The sequence below is a fragment of the Mastomys coucha genome, unplaced genomic scaffold (genome assembly GCF_008632895.1).
Source record: "Mastomys coucha isolate ucsf_1 unplaced genomic scaffold, UCSF_Mcou_1 pScaffold22, whole genome shotgun sequence".
NCBI classification, from domain to species: domain Eukaryota; kingdom Metazoa; phylum Chordata; class Mammalia; order Rodentia; family Muridae; genus Mastomys; species Mastomys coucha.
The window spans coordinates 96,996,248-97,003,209 of NW_022196905.1; positions in this window are offsets into that span (position 1 = coordinate 96,996,248).

A 6,962-nucleotide genomic window follows, 5' to 3' on the forward strand; every position below is an offset into this window, starting at 1 on the left:
ATGAATTAATTTTAGAAACTAAATATCTGTAGTTACATGAATTCAAGCAAATAAGTGAGTCTGTGCCTAATAGGAATGGTAGTATTGTGATTTTACAGTGAACATTTGTAGACAAAAGGTGTGAGTAATACCTGGTCTGCTTTGTCTAATATCTGGATAATTTCAACCATAAAGACTATTTCAGCTGGGCAGTGGTGGTGCATGCCTTTAATCCCAGCACTTGGGAGGCAGAAGCAGGCAGATTTCTGAGTTCGAGGCCAGCCTGGTCTACAGAGTGAGTTCCAGGACAGCAAGTGCTATATGGAGAAACCCTGCCTTGAAAAAACCAAAAAAAAAGGGGGGGAGGGGCTGGTGAGATGGCTTAGTATGTAAGAGCACTGACTGCTCTTCCAAAGGTCCTGAGTTCAAATCCCAACAACCACATGGTGGCTCACAACCATCTGTAATGAGATCTGACACACTCTTCTGGTGTGTCTGAAGACAGCTACAGCGTACTTATGTATAATAATCAATAAATCTTTAAAAAAAGACTATTTCAACTTTTTAAAGTAATCTTTGAGATTATAATTACAATCATATAAACTCACAATAGGGAATAAATTCTCCCTATTGTTATGTGTCAAACCCTGGTATACATGGCTGTAGTCTCTACTTAACAAGTCAAAGGAAGCCAGGCTGTCAGCTTCTCCCAGAATGCCTCAGTCTGTACTTCTTACAGTGTATGTCAAAACCATCCTGGAGCCCAGGGGTTGGCTACACCTCTCCCAGTTGCTCTTCCTTATGCAATCCACCCAAATTTGTCAATGGTCTTTTTCATCTATCATTTATGTACCTCAATTCTTTTTCTGGCTTTCCACTCCTCTTCATCCTCTCTTCACATGGCTCAGGTTCATGTCCACTCTGGACTCTCTCAGAAGTCCACGGCTCTAATTCCTCTCCTCTTAATATCCACAATAACTTTTCACCATTCTTAGGAGCAGCCATGTTGCTTCCTTTTTATTTCTTTTACCATTCACTTCCCATTAACCACTCTTTGCTTCCACATTCATGGTCACTTCTTGCTTCAATTGTTGATACTTTAAGAATTTGACTGAAGTTTGCTTGGTGGACATCCAAAGATATGAGGTAAGGATGCTGCACAGGAAATGGAGTATGTAAGGAAATGAAGGTACAAAGGACCCTGTGCCTTGGATGGTAAACAGTTGTCCCTGAAAAGTGCAAGATTCTACAAAAATAAAAAATTATAAGAGTAGAACTGTGTCTGCCCCTAATGTGGAAGTGCAGATCTAGGAAGGCCTGTTCTATCTGACTCATTTGAATTCAAATTATCCACTATGGCAGCAGATATTGTCTTATGTCCAAGCTGCCAGGTCACAGTGGATGAGGGATCTGAGCAGCTCTAGAAATGGGGATCACCAGTGGGAGGAAGCTTTCATGGTTTTTCTAGGATTCTTCTTTGATGCAGTTCTAGGGAGCTGTGAGGGAGGCCTTAAGCTGTGCCATATTGGGGATGGAGCAACAGAAAAACCTTGATGGCTAAGCTGTTAGAGTCCAATCTGCTGGAACTGGGGTGGACTGTGAAATAGACTGTGGTTGTATTGATACATGTGATAGCCTGGACAGAGGCCCTTGACCTTTGAGCCTCACTCGGTTTGGGTCCTGTGGGGATGGGGAGACTCTACAGCTCTGGGGACAGGAAGCTGTGTGACCTATAATACCACTGTGCGTTGTGCACAGCAGGGAACACTCGGTGTGCAGTAGGATGCCAATTTTGAAAACTGAAGATCTGCTTTATAACAGATCCTAATATTGCATTCCATGTTCAGTTTTGTGTGATAAAATTTACTAAACATTTGGAATCTGTTAGAAAAAAGACTGTGATGGGGATCATCCTTCAGCAATATTCAATTAAAATCCTTTTAAATTTCCAATACTGCCAGCCATATTCACCCCTCATGTAATTAAATTTCAGGATACAAAAGGTACCTTGAGTTTCTGAGGTTTTTCAGGTATTCATGGTGCTTGGCAGGAAGCAGACATTAGATTGTTCTTCACCTTTGTTTCATGTATGTGCTTCAGAGAGCATGATTCTTCCTGAAATCTCAAAGAGGCCTGAGGGAAAGCCATAGCCACCATTCTGATTACCTCCATCGGAGAAATATTTAGGGCCTGGGGCCTCTTGATTTGGAAGACAGATCAGTATTAGATTGACAGTGAGAAATATACCAGTTAAAAGTCACTTTGAGTTGTTTTGTGGGCATATTTTCTTAAATTTCTGTACACATGTACTCATAGGTAACATTGGTCAAGTTCACATTTAAAAGATTATACACTTATAAAGGATCCTTACAGTCAGTGCCCCATTGGTCATGAAACTGCATACAATGACAGCTTAAGCTGTGTCCTTCTGACTCTTTCTCCCATCTGACTTAAATCTCTAGTAACACTGTCATTTGTTACATGAATGTGAGTGCCTCAGCCATCTTGTTTACATTACAGGTTGAAATAGAAAATGAGGAGGAAGATAGCACAGAATCTAGATGATTGAATTCACTATCAAAGGGTTTTATAATGTTTTTGTAGCTCCTATGTGGAGAAGAAAAAGTAAATATTAAGCATTTTACAGCCAGAGTTGGTGAAAAGGAAATTAAAAAATTTAGCAGGAACTTGCCCACGTAAGCCTGGGATTGAAAGAGTTAAATTTGAGACCAGTACTGAAAACCACAGGAGCCAGGCCTGTAAGAAGATGGGTGGGCCAGGGAAAAGCTGTTAGGGGAGCCCAGACCAGGGGAGTGCAAATCTCAGAGATAAGGCAAGGAGGTGCCTGGAGCAGAGGCACCTGAGACACGCCTGGCCAGACATTGAGTGATGGACCCTGGGCCATCTGGTTTTCTTAAGTATTAGCTAAGGGTCAATTAGGAACCTTGAATAAGCATTCCTTTTTCACTCCCCATTTTGGAATTCTCAACTCTGATCTGCATGAACGACATTTAAAATAGCAAATCATGTATAGCCACACCAATTCCTTTGTCTCCCCAGACCTTTTTCCTATAAAAGCCCCTAACCTCTGGGCCTCGTGTTCAATTCCTGGTCTCCTGTGTGAGATTGGGGGTCGAACCAGAGCTCTGAAATAAAAATGCCTCATGTTTTTTACATCAAGATAGCCTGTCGTGTTCTTTGGGTGCATGTCTCCCAGGACTTGAGCGGGAACTCCATATGGGGTCTTTCATTGGTAGATTAATGAGAAGCAAATATATATTATAGTATACTGTAAAATCCAGAAAGTTGTTTTATTTCAATGGAAACAGAACTTTCTGCCCATGAGTCACAGTGCATGAAAAATTAAATGTAAGGTTAATAGACTGAGGTGTTTTTGTTTGAATTCAAATGATGACACTAAATGACCATTGAGCAAAAATGTAATAGCTTTAGACAAGTGATCCATCTCTTTCTTTCCTTCTGTGTAAAGAGCCAGGGTTAGATGGTAGTAACACTTTCATTTTTGTGGTAGAGAATGTGTTTAAACATTTAAGATTTTTACACAGCAGTTTCTTTATGTTTAATGTTTTATATATATAGTATCTATAATCTATAACATTACATTGGTATTTTTATTAGTTGAATAATTATTCAAACATTTGTTTTTCTTAATGAGAAGTAATAATATTTTAGAATTAAATATGCAGTTACCTCTCTAATTCCTAATCCAAATCAGTGAAAAAATAACACAAAAAAATGACCTGAGTTTGCTTCCTGTATTATATACATATATTTCACATTGCTGAGAGAAAAACTTCTGATTTCAGAGATCTAGACAGGGCCTAGGAATAGGCTTGTGATGGTTATCCTATTCAGAAATAGAATGAACTCTTCTGTGGTGGCCATCTTCTCCTTGTCTTTACTATTTTTCTTTGATTTCTTCATTATTTTCCACTTCTTTGCATTTTCATTCAAGAAATCTTGAATTAATTTTTTCATTGAAATTAGATTCTTCCCCCCTTATGATATATCAGGAACTCTGTTTCTCCTACCTCTACTCCTTCCAGTTACTCCTCCATCTCTCCTATCTTCCTCTCTCCAAGATCTCCTCCCTCTCTGTTTCCTCTTTAGAAGAGAGCAGGTTGCAATGAGAGGAAAGCCAAACAGAAGAAAACAAGACAGAAACGCATGTTGAAAACCCTCATTTTGAGGCTGGACATGGCAAGCCAATAGAAAGAAAAGAGCAGCAAGCTCAAGCAACGGAATCAGAGACACACTTCATCCCAGTGTTAGGGTTAGCACAATTCACTGAGCTAATCGCCATAACACAGAAGCAGAGGACCTGTCTGAGACCCAGGAAAAGCCCCTTTTTGCCTTTTAAGTCTCTGTGAGATCCCTGAAAACCCAGGCAGTGTAGGGATTGGGTTCCCTCTGATGTCCAGCTCCTCAAGTTAAACCAAATATTGGTTGGCCACTCAAAAAAGTTCATTATCACCTTGTCTCAGCACATTTTTCAGGCAGTGAAGAGTAGGTAGAGGGTGTTATAGCTTGTATTGTGTCCAGGATTTTCTTTCTGCGGCCTGTGGAGTACCTTTTCTCCACATAGAGTCTAGAGCATAGACTGAAGACTCCAAGCCTGCACAAAATTGATTTTCACATTTAGTATGTTTTGTGGAAATTATCCAAAACAAGCTGGCCTTGTGGTCAGGTTGCAGAGAGTAAAATGTTTTTCCTGGAATCAGCATGAGTTGTTTAGGGACCTCCTTGGCTAACATTTCAAGGAAATGTTACCTCTTCCCAATACTGAATGGTTGCTTGCTATGAAGGATGCTGTCTTAGGGTTTCTATTCCTGCACAAACATCATGACCAAGAAGCAAGTTGGGGAGGAAAGGATTTTTATTCAGCTTACATTTCCACATTGTTGTTCATCACTAAACGAAGTCAGGACTGGAACTCAAGCAGTCCATGAAGCAGGAGCTGATGCAGAGGCCATGGAGGGATGTTTCTTACAACTGGAAAATGCCTTACAACTGGATCTCATGGAGGCATTTCCTCAAGGGAGGCTCCTTTCTTCATGATAACTCCAGCCTGTTTCAAGTTAACATACAAAATCAACCAGTACAGGTGCCCAGTTCAGACTTTGTCCTCTATTCGTAGGAGTGGTGACTAGGATCACCCTCAGTGTTTCCCTGAATGTTGACAGTGCACTAAGTTCCATATAACCCCCCAAATACTCCCTAATTTCAGCTCTTCCTCCTTGCACTGTACTCTCTCCCTACATCCCCCTCCAAATCATCCCTACTACTTCTTTTCCAATTTCATTTATCCTAGGTTTAGACCCTGTATGCCTTTTGGTTGGTGGTTCTGACTCTGAAACCTCAAAGGGTCTAAGCTAGCTGAGTTGATCAGTCTTCCCATGGAGTTCCTCTCCCCTGCAAGGTCCACAATCCTTCATCCTAATCTTTCATAAGACTCCCCAAGCTCCATCCACAGTTTGGTTGTGGGTGCCTGTATCTTCTAAGTCAGCTGCTGGGCGGAGTCTCTCAGCAGACAATATTCTCCTCTCTGTAACTGCAATAGAGTATCAATACTACTGTTAGGGACTGGTGCTTGCCCATGGAATGGATCTCAATATAGGCTGGTTATTGATTGGCTATTTCCTCAGTCTCTTCTATATTCCCCATCCATGCATTTGTTGTAGACAGGATAAATTTTGAGTTCAAATTTTTGTTGGTGGGTAGGTGTCCCTTTCGTCCACCGTGGTTCCTGCCTGGCTACAGAAGATGGCCTCTTAAGGTTTTACAATCGCAGGTCTCCCCTAAAGGTTCTTGGTTGCATCCCTTATGCCAGGTCTCTGTCTCTTCTTGGAGATGCCCTGCACCTCCTCACCTTTCTCAGTTGCAGATTTCCATTCATTTTCATGGCTATTTAACTATCTCTCCTCTCCATCCACACACCTGACCCTGAAGCCCACATTCTGTCTCCATTCCTTGTTTCCTCCCTCCATCTGCCTCTTATGACTATCTTATTCCCCTTTCTAAGTGAAATTCAAAGTTCCTCACTTGGGTCTTTGTTCTCACTTAGCTTCTTTTGGTCCATGGAGTGTAGAATGGTACCTGTATCATTTTTTTTTATGTGTGTGCATGTATGTGTGAATCTCTGTGTGTGTAGTGTTATAATAATGTATGCACATACTTGAGTTGGTAGATGCACGTGTAGAGGTCAGAGCTCTACTATTTGGATATTTCTCCATTGTTTTCCACTTTTTTCTTTTTTTTTAACTTTTATTGTATTATCAGAAAAGTTACATGATTTCAATTTATCTGAATTTGTTAACATTTAAAAACATATTTTAATTAAATAGAATTGAATCATATTCTTGTTCCCCTTTTGTACCACTGCTCCTCCCATAGGCTCCCTCCAATACCTATAATATATTTTTTGTCATATTCCTTAAAATTTATAAAATATTATAAAAATAAAAATAAGTGTTATAAAAGTTGTTTGATATAAAACAACAATCGATTTAATAGTCTTATGGATGCTTGTCTACAGCAATAGTGAAAATACATTTTTCTCTATATAAATTTTAAATAACTCCAAACATATTAGCTGTATACTTAAAAAGATACATCACTACTAGTATTTTCTTAAATGAACATGAATATATAAAGTCTTTTTGTTTGTTTTGTATTTAGTAGAGTTTAAAATCTTGGCTCTTACTGTGGTACAAGTCCAAAATAAGAACAATTTTTAGACATTGTGTTTCATTGTAATAAGGCTGTATTTCAATGATGCTCAAAACACCAAAGGATTTTACCTCCATTGTAGCTAAGCTGAGAGTTGATAGTTCTGCTGCACCAAGAAATGAATTGTAGGCTCGATTTTTGGAAACAGACTTCCTGCTATGGTCAAAGCTATTTGACTTGAGTGAGTGACTTCATTTTCAGCACAGAGAGAACAGGTTACATTCATTTAAGAA